The following is a 23,146-nucleotide window of genomic DNA, read 5'->3' as shown; positions in this document are numbered from 1 at the left end:
AGTTCTTACATTTCCAGGAGGAATTACAGAGGAAGTCCATAAAGTAAAGTTCTTACATTTCCAGGAGGAATTACAGAGGAAGTGCAAAAAGTAAAGTTCTTACATTTCCAGGAGGGATTACAGAGGAAGTGCATAAAGTAAAGTTCTTACATTTCCAGGAGGGATTACAGAGGAAGTGCATAAAGTAAAGTTCTTACATTTCCAGGAGTAATTAAAGAGGAAGTGCACAAAGTAGAGTCCTTACATTTCCAGGAGGATTTACAGAGGAAGTGCACAAAATAAAGTACTTACATTTCCAGGAGGGATTACAGAGGAAGTGCACAAAGTAGAGTCCTTACATTTCCAGGAGGGATTACAGGGGAAGTGCAGAAAGTAAAGTTCTTACATTTCCAGGAGGAATTACAGAGGAAATGCACAAGGTTCTTACATTTCCAGGAGGGATTACAGAGGAAGTGCACAAAGTAGATTTCTTATATTTCTAGGAGGGATTACAGAGGAAGTGCATAAAGTAAAGTTCTTACATTTCCAGGAGGGATTACAGAGGAAGTGCATGAAGTAAAATTCTTACATTTCCAGGGGGGATTACAGAGGAAGTGCATAAAGTAGAGTTCTTACATTTCCAGGAGGGATTACAGAGGAAGTGCAAAAAGTAGAGTTCTTACATTTCCAGGTGGGATTACAGAGGAAGTGCAAAAGTAAAGTTCTTACATTTCCAGGAGGGATTACAGAGGAAGTGCATAAAGTTAAGTTCTTACATTTCCAGGGGGAATTAACGAGGAAGTGCAGAAAGTGGAGTCCTTACATTTCCAGGAGGGATTACAGGGGATGTGCACAAAGTAGAGTTCTTACATTTCCAGGAGGATTTACAGAGGAAGTGCACAAAGTAAAGTTCTTACATTTCCAGGAGGGATTACAGAGGAAGTGCACAAAGTAGAGTCCTTACATTTCCAGGAGGGATTACAGGGGAAGTGCAGAAAGTAAAGTTCTTACATTTCCAGGAGGATTTACAGAGGAAATGCACAACGTTCTTACATTTCCAGGAGGGATTACAGAGGAAGTGCACAAAGTAGATTTCTTACATTTCCAGGAGGGATTACAGAGGAAGTGCATAAAGTAAAGTTCTTACATTTCCAGGAGGGATTACAGAGGAAGTGCATAAAGTAAAGTTCTTACATTTCCAGGAGGGATTACAGAGGAAGTGCATAAAGCAAAGTTCTTACTTTTCCAGGAGGGATTACAGAGGAAGTGCATAAAGTAAAGTTCTTACATTTCCAGGAGGAATTACAGAGGAAGTCCATAAAGTAAAGTTCTTACATTTCCAGGAGGGATTACAGAGGAAATGCACAACGTTCTTACATTTCCAGGAGGGATTACAGAGGAAGTGCACAAAGTAGATTTCTTACGTTTCCAGGAGGGATTACAGAGGAAGTGCATAAAGTAAAGTTCTTACATTTCCAGGAGGGATTACAGAGGAAGTGCATAAAGTAAAGTTAATACATTTCCAGGAGGGATTACAGAGGAAGTGCATAAAGCAAAGTTCTTACATTTCCAGGAGGGATTACAGAGGAAGTGCATAAAGTAAAGTTCTTACATTTCCAGGAGGAATTACAGAGGAAGTCCATAAAGTAAAGTTCTTACATTTCCAGGAGGAATTACAGAGGAAGTGCAAAAAGTAAAGTTCTTACATTTCCAGGAGGGATTACAGAGGAAGTCCATAAAGTAAAGTTCTTACATTTCCAGGAGGAATTACAGAGGAAATGCACAACGTTCTTACATTTCCAGGAGGGATTACAGAGGAAGTGCACAAAGTAGATTTCTTACATTTCCAGGAGGGATTACGGAGGAAGTGAAGTAAAGTTCTTGCATTTCCAGGAGGGATTACAGAGGAAGTGCATAAAGTAAAGTTCTTACATTTCCAGGAGGGATTACAGAGGAAGTGCATGAAGTAAAGTTCTTACATTTCCAGGAGGGATTACAGAGGAAGTGCATAAAGTAAACTTCTTACATTTCCAGGAGGGATTACAGAGGAAGTGCATGAAGTAAAGTTCTTACATTTCCAGGAGTAATTAAAGAGGAAGTGCACAAAGTAGAGTCCTTACATTTCCAGGAGGATTTACAGAGGAAGTGCACAAAATAAAGTTCTTACATTTCCAGGAGGGATTACAGAGGAAGTGCACAAAGTAGAGTCCTTACATTTCCAGGAGGGATTACAGGGGAAGTGCAGAAAGTAAAGTTCTTACATTTCCAGGAGGAATTACAGAGGAAATGCACAACTTTCTTACATTTCCAGGAGGGATTACAGAGGAAGTGCACAAAGTAGATTTCTTATATTTCTAGGAGGGATTACAGAGGAAGTGCATAAAGTAAAGTTCTTACATTTCCAGGAGGGATTACAGAGGAAGTGCATAAAGTAAAGTTCTTACATTTCCAGGGGGGATTACAGAGGAAGTGCATAAAGTAGAGTTCTTACATTTCCAGGAGGGATTACAGAGGAAGTGCAAAAAGTAAAGTTCTTACATTTCCAGGAGGGATTACAGAGGAAGTGCATAAAGTAAAGTTCTTACATTTCCAGGACGGATTACAGAGGAAGTGCATAAAGTAAAGTTCTTACATTTCCAGGAGGGATTACAGAGGAAATGCATAAAGTAAAGTTCTTACATTTCCAGGAGGTATTACAGGGGATGTGCACAAAGGAGAGTTCTTAAATTTCAGGAGGGATTACAGAGGAAGTGCATAAAGTAAAGTTCTTACATTTCCAGGAGGGATTACAGAGGAAGTGCATAAAGTAAAGTTCTTACATTTCCAGGAGGGATTACAGAGGAAGTGCATAAAGTAAAGTTCTTACATTTCCAGGAGGGATTACAGAGGAAGTGCACAAAGTAGATTTCTTACATTTCCAGGAGGGATTACAGTGGAAGTGCATAAAGTAAAGTTCTTACATTTCCAGGAGGGATTACAGAGGAAGTGCATAAAGTAAAGTTCTTACATTTCCAGGAGGGATTACAGAGGAAGTGCATAAAGTAAAGTTCTTACATTTCCAGGAGTAATTAAAGAGGAAGTGCACACAGTAGAGTCCTTACATTTCCAGGAGGATTTACAGAGGAAGTGCACAAAGTAAAGTTCTTACATTTCCAGGAGGGATTACAGAGGAAGTGCACAAAGTAGAGTCCTTACATTTCCAGGAGGGATTTCAGGGGAAGTGCAGAAAGTAAAGTTCTTACATTTCCAGGAGGAATTACAGAGGAAATGCACAATGTTCTTACATTTCCAGGAGGGATTACAGAGGAAGAGCACAAAGTAGATTTCTTACATTTCCAGGAGAGATTACAGAGGAAGTGCATAAAGTAAAGTTCTTACATTTCCAGGAGAGATTACAGAGGAAGTGCATAAAGTAGAGTTCTTACATTTCCAGGAGGGATTACAGAGGAAGCGCAAAAGTAAAGTTCTTACATTTCCAGGAGGGATTACAGAGGAAGTGCATAAAGTAAAGTTCTTACATTTCCAGGGGGAATTACAGAGGAAGTCCATAAAGTAAAGTTCTTACATTTCCAGGACGGATTACAGGGGAAGTGCAGAAAGTAGAGTCCTTACATTTCCAGGAGGGATTACAGGGGAAGTGCAGAAAGTAAAGTTCTTACATTTCCAGGAGGAATTACAGAGTAAATGCACAATGTTCATACATTTCCAGGAGGGATTACAGAGGAAGAGCACAAAGTAGATTTCTTACATTTCCAGGAGAGATTACAGAGGAAGTGCATAAAGTAAAGGTCTTACATTTCCAGGAGGGATTACAGAGGAAGTGCATAAAGTAAAGTTCTTACATTTCCAGGAGAGATTACAGAGGAAGTGCATAAAGTTAAGTTCTTACATTTCCAGGGGGAATTAACGAGGAAGTGCAGAAAGTGGAGTCCTTACATTTCCAGGAGGGATTACAGGGGATGTGCACAAAGTAGAGTTCTTACATTTCCAGGTGGGATTACAGAGGAAGTGCAAAAGTAAAGTTCTTACATTTCCAGGAGGGATTACAGAGGAAGTGCATAAAGTTAAATTCTTACATTTCCAGGGGGAATTAACGAGGAAGTGCAGAAAGTGGAGTCCTTACATTTCCAGGAGGGATTACAGGGGATGTGCACAAAGTAGAGTTCTTACATTTCCAGGAGGATTTACAGAGGAAGTGCACAAAGTAAAGTTCTTACATTTCCAGGAGGGATTACAGAGGAAGTGCACAAAGTAGAGTCCTTACATTTCCAGGAGGGATTACAGGGGAAGTGCAGAAAGTAAAGTTCTTACATTTCCAGGAGGAATTACAGAGGAAATGCACAACGTTCTTACATTTCCAGGAGGGATTACAGAGGAAGTGCATAAAGTAAAGTTCTTACATTTCCAGGAGGGATTACAGAGGAAGTGCATAAAGTAAAGTTCTTACATTTCCAGGAGGGATTACAGAGGAAGTGCATAAAGCAAAGTTCTTACTTTTCCAGGAGGGATTACAGAGGAAGTGCATAAAGTAAAGTTCTTACATTTCCAGGAGGAATTACAGAGGAAATGCACAACGTTCTTACATTTCCAGGAGGGATTACAGAGGAAGTGCACAAAGTAGATTTCTTACGTTTCCAGGAAGGATTACAGAGGAAGTGCATGAAGTAAAGTTCTTACATTTCCAGGAGGGATTACAGAGGAAGTCCATAAAGTAAAGTTAATACATTTCCAGGAGGGATTACAGAGGAAGTGCATAAAGCAAAGTTCTTACATTTCCAGGAGGGATTACAGAGGAAGTGCATAAAGTAAAGTTCTTACATTTCCAGGAGGAATTACAGAGGAAGTCCATAAAGTAAAGTTCTTACATTTCCAGGAGGAATTACAGAGGAAGTGCAAAAAGTAAAGTTCTTACATTTCCAGGAGGGATTACAGAGGAAGTCCATAAAGTAAAGTTCTTACATTTCCAGGAGGAATTACAGAGGAAATGCACAACGTTCTTACATTTCCAGGAGGGATTACAGAGGAAGTGCACAAAGTAGATTTCTTACATTTCCAGGAGGGATTACGGAGGAAGTGAAGTAAAGTTCTTGCATTTCCAGGAGGGATTACAGAGGAAGTGCATAAAGTAAAGTTCTTACATTTCCAGGAGGGATTACAGAAGAAGTGCATAAAGTAAAGTTCTTACATTTCCAGGAGGGATTACAGAGGAAGTGCATAAAGTAAAGTTCTTACATTTCCAGGAGGGATTACAGAGGAAGTGCATAAAGTAAAGTTCTTACATTTCCAGGAGTAATTAAAGAGGAAGTGCACAAAGTAGAGTCCTTACATTTCCAGGAGGATTTACAGAGGAAGTGCACAAAATAAAGTACTTACATTTCCAGGAGGGATTACAGAGGAAGTGCACAAAGTAGAGTCCTTACATTTCCAGGAGGGATTACAGGGGAAGTGCAGAAAGTAAAGTTCTTACATTTCCAGGAGGAATTACAGAGGAAATGCACAACGTTCTTACATTTCCAGGAGGGATTACAGAGGAAGTGCACAAAGTAGATTTCTTATATTTCTAGGAGGGATTACAGAGGAAGTGCATAAAGTAAATTTCTTACATTTCCAGGAGGGATTACAGAGGAAGTGCATAAAGTAAAATTCTTACATTTCCAGGGGGGATTACAGAGGAAGTGCATAAAGTAGAGTTCTTACATTTCCAGGAGGGATTACAGAGGAAGTGCAAAAAGTAGAGTTCTTACATTTCCAGGTGGGATTACAGAGGAAGTGCAAAAGTAAAGTTCTTACATTTCCAGGAGGGATTACAGAGGAAGTGCATAAAGTTAAGTTCTTACATTTCCAGGGGGAATTAACGAGGAAGTGCAGAAAGTGGAGTCCTTACATTTCCAGGAGGGATTACAGGGGATGTGCACAAAGTAGAGTTCTTACATTTCCAGGAGGATTTACAGAGGAAGTGCACAAAGTAAAGTTCCTACATTTCCAGGAGTGATTACAGAGGAAGTGCACAAAGTAGAGTCCTTACATTTCCAGGAGGGATTACAGGGGAAGTGCAGAAAGTAAAGTTCTTACATTTCCAGGAGGAATTACAGAGGAAATGCACAACGTTCTTACATTTCCAGGAGGGATTACAGAGGAAGTGCACAAAGTAGATTTCTTACATTTCCAGGAGGGATTACAGAGGAAGTGCATAAAGTAAAGTTCTTACATTTCCAGGAGGGATTACAGAGGAAGTGCATAAAGTAAAGTTCTTACATTTCCAGGAGGGATTACAGAGGAAGTGCATAAAGCAAAGTTCTTACTTTTCCAGGAGGGATTACAGAGGAAGTGCATAAAGTAAAGTTCTTACATTTCCAGGAGGAATTACAGAGGAAGTCCATAAAGTAAAGTTCTTACATTTCCAGGAGGGATTACAGAGGAAATGCACAACGTTCTTACATTTCCAGGAGGGATTACAGAGGAAGTGCACAAAGTAGATTTCTTACGTTTCCAGGAGGGATTACAGAGGAAGTGCATAAAGAAAAGTTCTTACATTTCCAGGAGGGATTACAGAGGAAGTGCATAAAGTAAAGTTAATACATTTCCAGGAGGGATTACAGAGGAAGTGCATAAAGCAAAGTTCTTACATTTCCAGGAGGGATTACAGAGGAAGTGCATAAAGTAAAGTTCTTACATTTCCAGGAGGAATTACAGAGGAAGTCCATAAAGTAAAGTTCTTACATTTCCAGGAGGAATTACAGAGGCAGTGCAAAAAGTAAAGTTCTTACATTTCCAGGAGGGATTACAGAGGAAGTGCATAAAGTAAAGTTCTTACATTTCCAGGAGGGATTACAGAGGAAGTGCATAAAGTAAAGTTCTTACATTTCCAGGAGTAATTAAAGAGGAAGTGCACAAAGTAGAGTCCTTACATTTCCAGGAGGATTTACAGAGGAAGTGCACAAAATAAAGTACTTACATTTCCAGGAGGGATTACAGAGGAAGTGCACAAAGTAGAGTCCTTACATTTCCAGGAGGGATTACAGGGGAAGTGCAGAAAGTAAAGTTCTTACATTTCCAGGAGGAATTACAGAGGAAATGCACAAGGTTCTTACATTTCCAGGAGGGATTACAGAGGAAGTGCACAAAGTAGATTTCTTATATTTCTAGGAGGGATTACAGAGGAAGTGCATAAAGTAAAGTTCTTACATTTCCAGGAGGGATTACAGAGGAAGTGCATGAAGTAAAATTCTTACATTTCCAGGGGGGATTACAGAGGAAGTGCATAAAGTAGAGTTCTTACATTTCCAGGAGGGATTACAGAGGAAGTGCAAAAAGTAGAGTTCTTACATTTCCAGGTGGGATTACAGAGGAAGTGCAAAAGTAAAGTTCTTACATTTCCAGGAGGGATTACAGAGGAAGTGCATAAAGTTAAGTTCTTACATTTCCAGGGTGAATTAACGAGGAAGTGCAGAAAGTGGAGTCCTTACATTTCCAGGAGGGATTACAGGGGATGTGCACAAAGTAGAGTTCTTACATTTCCAGGAGGATTTACAGAGGAAGTGCACAAAGTAAAGTTCTTACATTTCCAGGAGGGATTACAGAGGAAGTGCACAAAGTAGAGTCCTTACATTTCCAGGAGGGATTACAGGGGAAGTGCAGAAAGTAAAGTTCTTACATTTCCAGGAGGATTTACAGAGGAAATGCACAACGTTCTTACATTTCCAGGAGGGATTACAGAGGAAGTGCACAAAGTAGATTTCTTACATTTCCAGGAGGGATTACAGAGGAAGTGCATAAAGTAAAGTTCTTACATTTCCAGGAGGGATTACAGAGGAAGTGCATAAAGTAAAGTTCTTACATTTCCAGGAGGGATTACAGAGGAAGTGCATAAAGCAAAGTTCTTACTTTTCCAGGAGGGATTACAGAGGAAGTGCATAAAGTAAAGTTCTTACATTTCCAGGAGGAATTACAGAGGAAGTCCATAAAGTAAAGTTCTTACATTTCCAGGAGGGATTACAGAGGAAATGCACAACGTTCTTACATTTCCAGGAGGGATTACAGAGGAAGTGCACAAAGTAGATTTCTTACGTTTCCAGGAGGGATTACAGAGGAAGTGCATAAAGTAAAGTTCTTACATTTCCAGGAGGGATTACAGAGGAAGTGCATAAAGTAAAGTTAATACATTTCCAGGAGGGATTACAGAGGAAGTGCATAAAGCAAAGTTCTTACATTTCCAGGAGGGATTACAGAGGAAGTGCATAAAGTAAAGTTCTTACATTTCCAGGAGGAATTACAGAGGAAGTCCATAAAGTAAAGTTCTTACATTTCCAGGAGGAATTACAGAGGAAGTGCAAAAAGTAAAGTTCTTACATTTCCAGGAGGGAATACAGAGGAAGTCCATAAAGTAAAGTTCTTACATTTCCAGGAGGAATTACAGAGGAAATGCACAACGTTCTTACATTTCCAGGAGGGATTACAGAGGAAGTGCACAAAGTAGATTTCTTACATTTCCAGGAGGGATTACGGAGGAAGTGAAGTAAAGTTCTTGCATTTCCAGGAGGGATTACAGAGGAAGTGCATAAAGTAAAGTTCTTACATTTCCAGGAGGGATTACAGAGGAAGTGCATAAAGTAAAGTTCTTACATTTCCAGGAGGGATTACAGAGGAAGTGCATAAAGTAAACTTCTTACATTTCCAGGAGGGATTACAGAGGAAGTGCATGAAGTAAAGTTCTTACATTTCCAGGAGTAATTAAAGAGGAAGTGCACAAAGTAGAGTCCTTACATTTCCAGGAGGATTTACAGAGGAAGTGCACAAAATAAAGTTCTTACATTTCCAGGAGGGATTACAGAGGAAGTGCACAAAGTAGAGTCCTTACATTTCCAGGAGGGATTACAGGGGAAGTGCAGAAAGTAAAGTTCTTACATTTCCAGGAGGAATTACAGAGGAAATGCACAACGTTCTTACATTTCCAGGAGGGATTACAGAGGAAGTGCACAAAGTAGATTTCTTATATTTCTAGGAGGGATTACAGAGGAAGTGCATAAAGTAAAGTTCTTACATTTCCAGGAGGGATTACAGAGGAAGTGCATAAAGTAAAGTTAATACATTTCCAGGAGGGATTACAGAGGAAGTGCATAAAGCAAAGTTCTTACATTTCCAGGAGGGATTACAGAGGAAGTGCATAAAGTAAAGTTCTTACATTTCCAGGAGGAATTACAGAGGAAGTCCATAAAGTAAAGTTCTTACATTTCCAGGAGGAATTACAGAGGAAGTGCAAAAAGTAAAGTTCTTACATTTCCAGGAGGGATTACAGAGGAAGTGCATAAAGTAAAGTTCTTACATTTCCAGGAGGGATTACAGAGGAAGTGCATAAAGTAAAGTTCTTACATTTCCAGGAGTAATTAAAGAGGAAGTGCACAAAGTAGAGTCCTTACATTTCCAGGAGGATTTACAGAGGAAGTGCACAAAATAAAGTACTTACATTTCCAGGAGGGATTACAGAGGAAGTGCACAAAGTAGAGTCCTTACATTTCCAGGAGGGATTACAGGGGAAGTGCAGAAAGTAAAGTTCTTACATTTCCAGGAGGAATTACAGAGGAAATGCACAAGGTTCTTACATTTCCAGGAGGGATTACAGAGGAAGTGCACAAAGTAGATTTCTTATATTTCTAGGAGGGATTACAGAGGAAGTGCATAAAGTAAAGTTCTTACATTTCCAGGAGGGATTACAGAGGAAGTGCATGAAGTAAAATTCTTACATTTCCAGGGGGGATTACAGAGGAAGTGCATAAAGTAGAGTTCTTACATTTCCAGGAGGGATTACAGAGGAAGTGCAAAAAGTAGAGTTCTTACATTTCCAGGTGGGATTACAGAGGAAGTGCAAAAGTAAAGTTCTTACATTTCCAGGAGGGATTACAGAGGAAGTGCATAAAGTTAAGTTCTTACATTTCCAGGGGGAATTAACGAGGAAGTGCAGAAAGTGGAGTCCTTACATTTCCAGGAGGGATTACAGGGGATGTGCACAAAGTAGAGTTCTTACATTTCCAGGAGGATTTACAGAGGAAGTGCACAAAGTAAAGTTCTTACATTTCCAGGAGGGATTACAGAGGAAGTGCACAAAGTAGAGTCCTTACATTTCCAGGAGGGATTACAGGGGAAGTGCAGAAAGTAAAGTTCTTACATTTCCAGGAGGATTTACAGAGGAAATGCACAACGTTCTTACATTTCCAGGAGGGATTACAGAGGAAGTGCACAAAGTAGATTTCTTACATTTCCAGGAGGGATTACAGAGGAAGTGCATAAAGTAAAGTTCTTACATTTCCAGGAGGGATTACAGAGGAAGTGCATAAAGTAAAGTTCTTACATTTCCAGGAGGGATTACAGAGGAAGTGCATAAAGCAAAGTTCTTACTTTTCCAGGAGGGATTACAGAGGAAGTGCATAAAGTAAAGTTCTTACATTTCCAGGAGGAATTACAGAGGAAGTCCATAAAGTAAAGTTCTTACATTTCCAGGAGGGATTACAGAGGAAATGCACAACGTTCTTACATTTCCAGGAGGGATTACAGAGGAAGTGCACAAAGTAGATTTCTTACGTTTCCAGGAGGGATTACAGAGGAAGTGCATAAAGTAAAGTTCTTACATTTCCAGGAGGGATTACAGAGGAAGTGCATAAAGTAAAGTTAATACATTTCCAGGAGGGATTACAGAGGAAGTGCATAAAGCAAAGTTCTTACATTTCCAGGAGGGATTACAGAGGAAGTGCATAAAGTAAAGTTCTTACATTTCCAGGAGGAATTACAGAGGAAGTCCATAAAGTAAAGTTCTTACATTTCCAGGAGGAATTACAGAGGAAGTGCAAAAAGTAAAGTTCTTACATTTCCAGGAGGGATTACAGAGGAAGTCCATAAAGTAAAGTTCTTACATTTCCAGGAGGAATTACAGAGGAAATGCACAACGTTCTTACATTTCCAGGAGGGATTACAGAGGAAGTGCACAAAGTAGATTTCTTACATTTCCAGGAGGGATTACGGAGGAAGTGAAGTAAAGTTCTTGCATTTCCAGGAGGGATTACAGAGGAAGTGCATAAAGTAAAGTTCTTACATTTCCAGGAGGGATTACAGAGGAAGTGCATAAAGTAAAGTTCTTACATTTCCAGGAGGGATTACAGAGGAAGTGCATAAAGTAAACTTCTTACATTTCCAGGAGGGATTACAGAGGAAGTGCATGAAGTAAAGTTCTTACATTTCCAGGAGTAATTAAAGAGGAAGTGCACAAAGTAGAGTCCTTACATTTCCAGGAGGATTTACAGAGGAAGTGCACAAAATAAAGTTCTTACATTTCCAGGAGGGATTACAGAGGAAGTGCACAAAGTAGAGTCCTTACATTTCCAGGAGGGATTACAGGGGAAGTGCAGAAAGTAAAGTTCTTACATTTCCAGGAGGAATTACAGAGGAAATGCACAACGTTCTTACATTTCCAGGAGGGATTACAGAGGAAGTGCACAAAGTAGATTTCTTATATTTCTAGGAGGGATTACAGAGGAAGTGCATAAAGTAAAGTTCTTACATTTCCAGGAGGGATTACAGAGGAAGTGCATAAAGTAAAGTTCTTACATTTCCAGGGGGGATTACAGAGGAAGTGCATAAAGTAGAGTTCTTACATTTCCAGGAGGGATTACAGAGGAAGTGCAAAAAGTAAAGTTCTTACATTTCCAGGAGGGATTACAGAGGAAGTGCATAAAGTAAAGTTCTTACATTTCCAGGACGGATTACAGAGGAAGTGCATAAAGTAAAGTTCTTACATTTCCAGGAGGGATTACAGAGGAAATGCATAAAGTAAAGTTCTTACATTTCCAGGAGGTATTACAGGGGATGTGCACAAAGTAGAGTTCTTAAATTTCAGGAGGGATTACAGAGGAAGTGCATAAAGTAAAGTTCTTACATTTCCAGGAGGGATTACAGAGGAAGTGCATAAAGTAAAGTTCTTACATTTCCAGGAGGGATTACAGAGGAAGTGCATAAAGTAAAGTTCTTACATTTCCATGAGGGATTACAGAGGAAGTGCACAAAGTAGATTTCTTACATTTCCAGGAGGGATTACAGTGGAAGTGCATAAAGTAAAGTTCTTACATTTCCAGGAGGGATTACAGAGGAAGTGCATAAAGTAAAGTTCTTACATTTCCAGGAGGGATTACAGAGGAAGTGCATAAAGTAAAGTTCTTACATTTCCAGGAGTAATTAAAGAGGAAGTGCACAAAGTAGAGTCCTTACATTTCCAGGAGGATTTACAGAGGAAGTGCACAAAGTAAAGTTCTTACATTTCCAGGAGGGATTACAGAGGAAGTGCACAAAGTAGAGTCCTTACATTTCCAGGAGGGATTACAGGGGAAGTGCAGAAAGTAAAGTTCTTACATTTCCAGGAGGAATTACAGAGGAAATGCACAATGTTCTTACATTTCCAGGAGGGATTACAGAGGAAGAGCACAAAGTAGATTTCTTACATTTCCAGGAGAGATTACAGAGGAAGTGCATAAAGTAAAGTTCTTACATTTCCAGGAGAGATTACAGAGGAAGTGCATAAAGTAGAGTTCTTACATTTCCAGGAGGGATTACAGAGGAAGCGCAAAAGTAAAGTTCTTACATTTCCAGGAGGGATTACAGAGGAAGTGCACAAAGTTGATTTCTTACATTTCCAGGAGGGATTACGGAGGAAGTGAAGTAAAGTTCTTGCATTTCCAGGAGGGATTACAGAGGAAGTGCATAAAGTAAAGTTCTTACATTTCCAGGAGGGATTACAGAGGAAGTGCATAAAGTAAAGTTCTTACATTTCCAGGAGGGATTACAGAGGAAGTGCATAAAGTAAACTTCTTACATTTCCAGGAGGGATTACAGAGGAAGTGCATGAAGTAAAGTTCTTACATTTCCAGGAGTAATTAAAGAGGAAGTGCACAAAGTAGAGTCCTTACATTTCCAGGAGGATTTACAGAGGAAGTGCACAAAATAAAGTTCTTACATTTCCAGGAGGGATTACAGAGGAAGTGCACAAAGTAGAGTCCTTACATTTCCAGGAGGGATTACAGGGGAAGTGCAGAAAGTAAAGTTCTTACATTTCCAGGAGGAATTACAGAGGAAATGCACAACGTTCTTACATTTCCAGGAGGGATTACAGAGGAAGTGCACAAAGTAGATTTCTTATATTTCTAGGAGGGATTACAGAGGAAGTGCATAAAGTAAAGTTCTTACATTTCCAGGAGGGATTACAGAGGAAGTGCATAAAGTAAAGTTCTTACATTTCCAGGGGGGATTACAGAGGAAGTGCATAAAGTAGAGTTCTTACATTTCCAGGAGGGATTACAGAGGAAGTGCAAAAAGTAAAGTTCTTACATTTCCAGGAGGGATTACAGAGGAAGTGCATGAAGTAAAGTTCTTACATTTCCAGGACGGATTACAGAGGAAGTGCATAAAGTAAAGTTCTTACATTTCCAGGAGGGATTACAGAGGAAATGCATAAAGTAAAGTTCTTACATTTCCAGGAGGTATTACAGGGGATGTGCACAAAGTAGAGTTCTTAAATTTCAGGAGGGATTACAGAGGAAGTGCATAAAGTAAAGTTCTTACATTTCCAGGAGGGATTACAGAGGAAGTGCATAAAGTAAAGTTCTTACATTTCCAGGAGGGATTACAGAGGAAGTGCATAAAGTAAAGTTCTTACATTTCCAGGAGGGATTACAGAGGAAGTGCCCAAAGTAGATTTCTTACATTTCCAGGAGGGATTACAGTGGAAGTGCATAAAGTAAAGTTCTTACATTTCCAGGAGGGATTACAGAGGAAGTGCATAAAGTAAAGTTCTTACATTTCCAGGAGGGATTACAGAGGAAGTGCATAAAGTAAAGTTCTTACATTTCCAGGAGTAATTAAAGAGGAAGTGCACAAAGTAGAGTCCTTACATTTCCAGGAGGATTTACAGAGGAAGTGCACAAAGTAAAGTTCTTACATTTCCAGGAGGGATTACAGAGGAAGTGCACAAAGTAGAGTCCTTACATTTCCAGGAGGGATTACAGGGGAAGTGCAGAAAGTAAAGTTCTTACATTTCCAGGAGGAATTACAGAGGAAATGCACAATGTTCTTACATTTCCAGGAGGGATTACAGAGGAAGAGCACAAAGTAGATTTCTTACATTTCCAGGAGAGATTACAGAGGAAGTGCATAAAGTAAAGTTCTTACATTTCCAGGAGAGATTACAGAGGAAGTGCATAAAGTAGAGTTCTTACATTTCCAGGAGGGATTACAGAGGAAGCGCAAAAGTAAAGTTCTTACATTTCCAGGAGGGATTACAGAGGAAGTGCATAAAGTAAAGTTCTTACATTTCCAGGGGGAATTAACGAGGAAGTGCAGAAAGTGGAGTCCTTACATTTCCAGGAGGGATTACAGGGGATGTGCACAAAGTAGAGTTCTTACATTTCCAGGAGGATTTACAGAGGAAGTGCAAAAAGTATAATTCTTACATTTCCAGGAGGGATTACAGAGGAAGTGCATAAAGTAAAGTTCTTACATTTCCAGGAGGGATTACAGAGGAAGTGCACAAAGTAGATTTCTTACATTTCCAGGACGGATTACAGTGGAAGTGCATAAAGTAAAGTTCTTACATTTCCAGGAGGGATTACAGAGGAAGTGCATAAAGTAAAGTTCTTACATTTCCAGGAGGGATTACAGAGGAAGTGCATAAAGTAAAGTTCTTACATTTCCTGGAGTAATTAAAGAGGAAGTGCACAAAGTAGAGTCCTTACATTTCCAGGAGGATTTACAGAGGAAGTGCACAAAGTAAAGTTCTTACATTTCCAGGAGGGATTACAGAGGAAGTGCACAAAGTAGAGTCCTTACATTTCCAGGAGGGATTACAGGGGAAGTGCAGAAAGTAAAGTTCTTACATTTCCAGGAGAAATTACAGAGGAAATGCACAACATTCTTACATTTCCAGGAGGGATTACAGAGGAAGTGCACAAAGTAGAGTCCTTACATTTCCAGGAGGGATTACAGAGGAAGTGCACAAAGTAGATTTCTTACATTTCCAGGAGGGATTACGGAGAAAGTGAAGTAAAGTTCTTGCATTTCCAGGAGGGATTACAGAGGAAGTGCATAAAGTAAAGTTCTTACATTTCCAGGAGGAATTACAGAGGAAATGCACAACGTTCTTACATTTCCAGGAGGGATTACAGAGGAAGTGCACAAAGTAGATTTCTTATATTTCTAGGAGGGATTACAGAGGAAGTGCATAAAGTAAAGTTCTTACATTTCCAGGAGGGATTACAGAGGAAGTGCATAAAGTAAAGTTCTTACATTTCCAGGGGGGATTACAGAGGAAGTGCATAAAGTAGAGTTCTTACATTTACAGGAGGGATTACAGAGGAAGTGCAAAAAGTAGAGTTCTTACATTTCCAGGTGGGATTACAGAGGAAGTGCAAAAGTAAAGTTCTTACATTTCCAGGAGGGATTACAGAGGAAGTGCATAAAGTTAAGTTCTTACATTTCCAGGGGGAATTAACGAGGAAGTGCAGAAAGTGGAGTCCTTACATTTCCAGGAGGGATTACATTGGATGTGCACAAAGTAGAGTTCTTACATTTCCAGGAGGATTTACAGAGGAAATGCACAACGTTCTTACATTTCCAGGAGGGATTACAGAGGTAGTGCACAAAGTAGATTTCTTACATTTCCAGGAGGGATTACAGAGGAAGTGCATAAAGTAAAGTTCTTACATTTCCAGGAGGGATTACAGAGGAAGTACATAAAGTAAAGTTCTTACATTTCCAGGAGGGATTACAGAGGACGTGCATAAAGCAAAGTTCTTACTTTTCCAGGAGGGATTACAGAGGAAGTGCATAAAGTAAAGTTCTTACATTTCCAGGAGGAATTACAGAGGAAGTCCATAAAGTAAAGTTCTTACATTTCCAGGAGGGATTACAGAGGAAATGCACAACGTTCTTACATTTCCAGAAGGGATTACAGAGGAAGTGCACTAAGTAGATTTCTTACGTTTCCAGGAGGGATTACAGAGGAAGTGCATAAAGTAAAGTTCTTACATTTCCAGGAGGGATTACAGAGGAAGTGCATAAAGTAAAGTTAATACATTTCCAGGAGGGATTACAGAGGAAGTGCATAAAGCAAAGTTCTTACATTTCCAGGAGGGATTACAGAGGAAGTGCATAAAGTAAAGTTCTTACATTTCCAGGAGGAATTACAGAGGAAGTCCATAAAGTTCTTACATTTCCAGGAGGAATTACAGAGGAAGTGCAAAAAGTAAAGTTCTTACATTTCCAGGAGGGATTACAGAGGAAGTCCATAAAGTAATGTTCTTACATTTCCAGGAGGAATTACAGAGGAAATGCACAACGTTCTTACATTTCCAGGAGGGATTACAGAGGAAGTGCACAAAGTAGATTTCTTACATTTCCAGGAGGGATTACGGCGGAAGTGAAGTAAAGTTCTTGCATTTCCAGGAGGGATTACAGAGGAAGTGCATAAAGTAAAGTTCTTACATTTCCAGGAGGGATTACAGAGGAAGTGCATAAAGTAAAGTTCTTACATTTCCAGGAGGGATTACAGAGGAAGTGCATAAAGTAAACTTCTTACATTTCCAGGAGGGATTACAGAGGAAGTGCATAAAGTAAAGTTCTTACATTTCCAGGGGGGATTACAGAGGAAGTGCATAAAGTAGAGTTCTTACATTTCCAGGAGGGATTACAGAGGAAGTGCAAAAAGTAAAGTTCTTACATTTCCAGGAGGGATTACAGAGGAAGTGCATAAAGTAAAGTTCTTACATTTCCAGGACGGATTACAGAGGAAGTGCATAAAGTAAAGTTCTTACATTTCCAGGAGGGATTACAGAGGAAATGCATAAAGTAAAGTTCTTACATTTCCAGGAGGTATTACAGGGGATGTGCACAAAGTAGAGTTCTTAAATTTCAGGAGGGATTACAGAGGAAGTGCATAAAGTAAAGTTCTTACATTTCCAGGAGGGATTACAGAGGAAGTGCATAAAGTAAAGTTCTTACATTTCCAGGAGGGATTACAGAGGAAGTGCATAAAGTAAAGTTCTTACATTTCCAGGAGGGATTACAGAGGAAGTGCACAAAGTAGATTTCTTACATTTCCAGGAGGGATTACAGTGGAAGTGCATAAAGTAAAGCTCTTACATTTCCAGGAGGGATTACAGAGGAAGTGCATAAAGTAAAGTTCTTACATTTCCAGGAGGGATTACAGAGGAAGTGCATAAATTAAAGTTCTTACATTTCCAGGAGTAATTAAAGAGGAAGTGCACAAAGTAGAGTCCTTACATTTCCAGGAGGATTTACAGAGGAAGTGCACAAAGTAAAGTTCTTACATTTCCAGGAGAGATTACAGAGGAAGTGCATAAAGTAGAGTTCTTACATTTCCAGGAGGGATTACAGAGGAAGCGCAAAAGTAAAGTTCTTACATTTCCAGGAGGGATTACAGAGGAAGTGCATAAAGTAAAGTTCTTACATTTCCAGGGGGAATTACAGAGGAAGTCCATAAAGTAAAGTTCTTACATTTCCAGGACGGATTACAGGGGAAGTGCAGAAAGTAGAGTCCTTACATTTCCAGGAGGGATTACAGGGGAAGTGCAGAAAGTAAAGTTCTTACATTTCCAGGAGGAATTACAGAGTAAATGCACAATGTTCTTACATTTCCAGGAGGGATTACAGAGGAAGAGCACAAAGTAGATTTCTTACATTTCCAGGAGAGATTACAGAGGAAGTGCATAAAGTAAAGGTCTTACATTTCCAGGAGGGATTACAGAGGAAGTGCATAAAGTAAAGTTCTTACATTTCCAGGGGGGATTACAGAGGAAGTGCATAAAGTAGAGTTCTTACATTTCCAGGAGGGATTACAGAGGAAGTGCAAAAAGTAAAGTTCTTACATTTCCAGGAGGGATTACAGAGGAAGTGCATAAAGTAAAGTTCTTACATTTCCAGGACGGATTACAGAGGAAGTGCATAAAGTAAAGTTCTTACATTTCCAGGAGGGATTACAGATTAAATGCATAAAGTAAAGTTCTTACATTTCCAGGAGGTATTACAGGGGATGTGCACAAAGTAGAGTTCTTAAATTTCAGGAGGGATTACAGAGGAAGTGCATAAAGTAAAGTTCTTACATTTCCAGGAGGGATTACAGAGGAAGTGCATAAAGTAAAGTTCTTACATTTCCAGGAGGGATTACAGAGGAAGTGCATGAAGTAAAGTTCTTACATTTCCAGGAGGGATTACAGAGGAAGTGCACAAAGTAGATTTCTTACATTTCCAGGAGGGATTACAGTGGAAGTGCATAAAGTAAAGTTCTTACATTTCCAGGAGGGATTACAGAGGAAGTGCATAAAGTAAAGTTCTTACATTTCCAGGAGGGATTACAGAGGAAGTGCATAAATTAAAGTTCTTACATTTCCAGGAGTAATTAAAGAGGAAGTGCACAAAGTAGAGTCCTTACATTTCCAGGAGGATTTACAGAGGAAGTGCACAAAGTAAAGTTCTTACATTTCCAGGAGGGATTACAGAGGAAGTGCACAAAGTAGAGTCCTTACATTTCCAGGAGGGATTACAGGGGAAGTGCAGAAAGTAAAGTTCTTACATTTCCAGGAGGAATTACAGAGGAAATGCACAATGTTCTTACATTTCCAGGAGGGATTACAGAGGAAGAGCACAAAGTAGATTTCTTACATTTCCAGGAGAGATTACAGAGAAAGTGCATAAAGTAAAGTTCTTACATTTCCAGGAGAGATTACAGAGGAAGTGCATAAAGTAGAGTTCTTACATTTCCAGGAGGGATTACAGAGGAAGCGCAAAAGTAAAGTTCTTACATTTCCAGGAGGGATTACAGAGGAAGTGCATAAAGTAAAGTTCTTACATTTCCAGGGGGAATTAACGAGGAAGTGCAGAAAGTGGAGTCCTTACATTTCCAGGAGGCATTACAGGGGATGTGCACAAAGTAGAGTTCTTACATTTCCAGGAGGATTTACAGAGGAAGTGCAAAAAGTAAAATTCTTACATTTCCAGGAGGGATTACAGAGGAAGTGCATAAAGTAAAGTTCTTACATTTCCAGGAGGGATTACAGAGGAAGTGCACAAAGTAGATTTCTTACATTTCCAGGACGGATTACAGTGGAAGTGCATAAAGTAAAGTTCTTACATTTCCAGGAGGGATTACAGAGGAAGTGCATAAAGTAAAGTTCTTACATTTCCAGGAGGGATTACAGAGGAAGTGCATAAAGTAAAGTTCTTACATTTCCTGGAGTAATTAAAGAGGAAGTGCACAAAGTAGAGTCCTTACATTTCCAGGAGGATTTACAGAGGAAGTGCACAAAGTAAAGTTCTTACATTTCCAGGAGGGATTACAGAGGAAGTGCACAAAGTAGAGTCCTTACATTTCCAGGAGGGATTACAGAGGAAGTGCACAAAGTAGATTTCTTACATTTCCAGGAGGGATTACGGAGGAAGTGAAGTAAAGTTCTTGCATTTCCAGGAGGGATTACAGAGGAAGTGCATAAAGTAAAGTTCTTACATTTCCAGGAGGAATTACAGAGGAAATGCACAACGTTCTTACATTTCCAGGAGGGATTACAGAGGAAGTGCACAAAGTAGATTTCTTATATTTCTAGGAGGGATTACAGAGGAAGTGCATAAAGTAAAGTTCTTACATTTCCAGGAGGGATTACAGAGGAAGTGCATAAAGTAAAGTTCTTACATTTCCAGGGGGGATTACAGAGGAAGTGCATAAAGTAGAGTTCTTACATTTCCAGGAGGGATTACAGAGGAAGTGCAAAAAGTAGAGTTCTTACATTTCCAGGTGGGATTACAGAGGAAGTGCAAAAGTAAAGTTCTTACATTTCCAGGAGGGATTACAGAGGAAGTGCATAAAGTTAAGTTCTTACATTTCCAGGGGGAATTAATGAGGAAGTGCAGAAAGTGGAGTCCTTACATTTCCAGGAGGGATTACAGGGGATGTGCAGAAAGTAGAGTTCTTACATTTCCAGGAGGATTTACAGAGGAAGTGCACAAAGTAAAGTTCTTACATTTCCAGGAGGGATTACAGAGGAAGTGCACAAAGTAGAGTCCTTACATTTCCAGGAGGGATTACAGGGGAAGTGCAGAAAGTAAAGTTCTTACATTTCCAGGAGGAATTACAGAGGAAATGCACAACGTTCTTACATTTCCAGGAGGGATTACAGAGGAAGTGCACAAAGTAGATTTCTTACATTTCCAGGAGGGATTACAGAGGAAGTGCATAAAGTAAAGTTCTTACATTTCCAGGAGGGATTACAGAGGAAGTGCATAAAGTAAAGTTCTTACATTTCCAGGAGGGATTACAGAGGACGTGCATAAAGCAAAGTTCTTACTTTTCCAGGAGGGATTACAGAGGAAGTGCATAAAGTAAAGTTCTTACATTTCCAGGAGGAATTACAGAGGAAGTCCATAAAGTAAAGTTCTTACATTTCCAGGAGGGATTACAGAGGAAATGCACAACGTTCTTACATTTCCAGAAGGGATTACAGAGGAAGTGCACAAAGTAGATTTCTTACGTTTCCAGGAGGGATTACAGAGGAAGTGCATAAAGTAAAGTTCTTACATTTCCAGGAGGGATTACAGAGGAAGTGCATAAAGTAAAGTTAATACATTTCCAGGAGGGATTACAGAGGAAGTGCATAAAGCAAAGTTCTTACATTTCCAGGAGGGATTACAGAGGAAGTGCATAAAGTAAAGTTCTTACATTTCCAGGAGGAATTACAGAGGAAGTCCATAAAGTTCTTACATTTCCAGGAGGAATTACAGAGGAAGTGCAAAAAGTAAAGTTCTTACATTTCCAGGAGGGATTACAGAGGAAGTGCATAAAGTAAAGTTCTTACATTTCCAGGGGGAATTAACGAGGAAGTGCAGAAAGTGGAGTCCTTACATTTCCAGGAGGGATTACAGGGGATGTGCACAAAGTAGAGTTCTTACATTTCCAGGAGGATTTACAGAGGAAGTGCAAAAAGTAAAATTCTTACATTTCCAGGAGGGATTACAGAGGAAGTGCATAAAGTAAAGTTCTTACATTTCCAGGAGGGATTACAGAGGAAGTGCACAAAGTAGATTTCTTACATTTCCAGGACGGAATACAGTGGAAGTGCATAAAGTAAAGTTCTTACATTTCCAGGAGGGATTACAGAGGAAGTGCATAAAGTAAAGTTCTTACATTTCCAGGAGGGATTACAGAGGAAGTGCATAAAGTAAAGTTCTTACATTTCCTGGAGTAATTAAAGAGGAAGTGCACAAAGTAGAGTCCTTACATTTCCAGGAGGATTTACAGAGGAAGTGCACAAAGTAAAGTTCTTACATTTCCAGGAGGGATTACAGAGGAAGTGCACAAAGTAGAGTCCTTACATTTCCAGGAGGGATTACAGGGGAAGTGCAGAAAGTAAAGTTCTTACATTTCCAGGAGAAATTACAGAGGAAATGCACAACGTTCTTACATTTCCAGGAGGGATTACAGAGGAAGTGCACAAAGTAGAGTCCTTACATTTCCAGGAGGGATTACAGAGGAAGTGCACAAAGTAGATTTCTTACATTTCCAGGAGGGATTACGGAGGAAGTGAAGTAAAGTTCTTGCATTTCCAGGAGGGATTACAAAGGAAGTGCATAAAGTAAAGTTCTTACATTTCCAGGAGGAATTACAGAGGAAATGCACAACGTTCTTACATTTCCAGGAGGGATTACAGAGGAAGTGCACAAAGTAGATTTCTTATATTTGTAGGAGGGATTACAGAGGAAGTGCATAAAGTAAAGTTCTTACATTTCCAGGAGGGATTACAGAGGAAGTGCATAAAGTAAAGTTCTTACATTTCCAGGGGGGATTACAGAGGAAGTGCATAAAGTAGAGTTCTTACATTTCCAGGAGGGATTACAGAGGAAGTGCAAAAAGTAGAGTTCTTACATTTCCAGGTGGGATTACAGAGGAAGTGCAAAAGTAAAGTTCTTACATTTCCAGGAGGGATTACAGAGGAAGTGCATAAAGTTAAGTTCTTACATTTCCAGGGGGAATTAATGAGGAAGTGCAGAAAGTGGAGTCCTTACATTTCCAGGAGGGATTACAGGGGATGTGCAGAAAGTAGAGTTCTTACATTTCCAGGAGGATTTACAGAGGAAGTGCACAAAGTAAAGTTCTTACATTTCCAGGAGGGATTACAGAGGAAGTGCACAAAGTAGAGTCCTTACATTTCCAGGAGGGATTACAGGGGAAGTGCAGAAAGTAAAGTTCTTACATTTCCAGGAGGAATTACAGAGGAAATGCACAACGTTCTTACATTTCCAGGAGGGATTACAGAGGAAGTGCACAAAGTAGATTTCTTACATTTCCAGGAGGGATTACAGAGGAAGTGCATAAAGTAAAGTTCTTACATTTCCAGGAGGGATTACAGAGGAAGTGCATAAAGTAAAGTTCTTACATTTCCAGGAGGGATTACAGAGGACGTGCATAAAGCAAAGTTCTTACTTTTCCAGGAGGGATTACAGAGGAAGTGCATAAAGTAAAGTTCTTACATTTCCAGGAGGAATTACAGAGGAAGTCCATAAAGTAAAGTTCTTACATTTCCAGGAGGGATTACAGAGGAAATGCACAACGTTCTTACATTTCCAGAAGGGATTACAGAGGAAGTGCACAAAGTAGATTTCTTACGTTTCCAGGAGGGATTACAGAGGAAGTGCATAAAGTAAAGTTCTTACATTTCCAGGAGGGATTACAGAGGAAGTGCATAAAGTAAAGTTAATACATTTCCAGGAGGGATTACAGAGGAAGTGCATAAAGCAAAGTTCTTACATTTCCAGGAGGGATTACAGAGGAAGTGCATAAAGTAAAGTTCTTACATTTCCAGGAGGAATTACAGAGGAAGTCCATAAAGTTCTTACATTTCCAGGAGGAATTACAGAGGAAGTGCAAAAAGTAAAGTTCTTACATTTCCAGGAGGGATTACAGAGGAAGTGCATAAAGTAAAGTTCTTACATTTCCAGGGGGAATTAACGAGGAAGTGCAGAAAGTGGAGTCCTTACATTTCCAGGAGGGATTACAGGGGATGTGCACAAAGTAGAGTTCTTACATTTCCAGGAGGATTTACAGAGGAAGTGCAAAAAGTAAAATTCTTAC

This window comes from Phyllobates terribilis, unplaced genomic scaffold (genome assembly GCF_046119375.1).
Source record: "Phyllobates terribilis strain yellow unplaced genomic scaffold, ASM4611937v1 Scaffold_76__1_contigs__length_6945272, whole genome shotgun sequence".
In the NCBI taxonomy this organism is placed as follows: Eukaryota; Metazoa; Chordata; class Amphibia; order Anura; family Dendrobatidae; genus Phyllobates; species Phyllobates terribilis.
The sequence above is the reverse complement of the archived record's forward strand: the minus strand, read 5'-3'. Positions refer to the sequence as shown.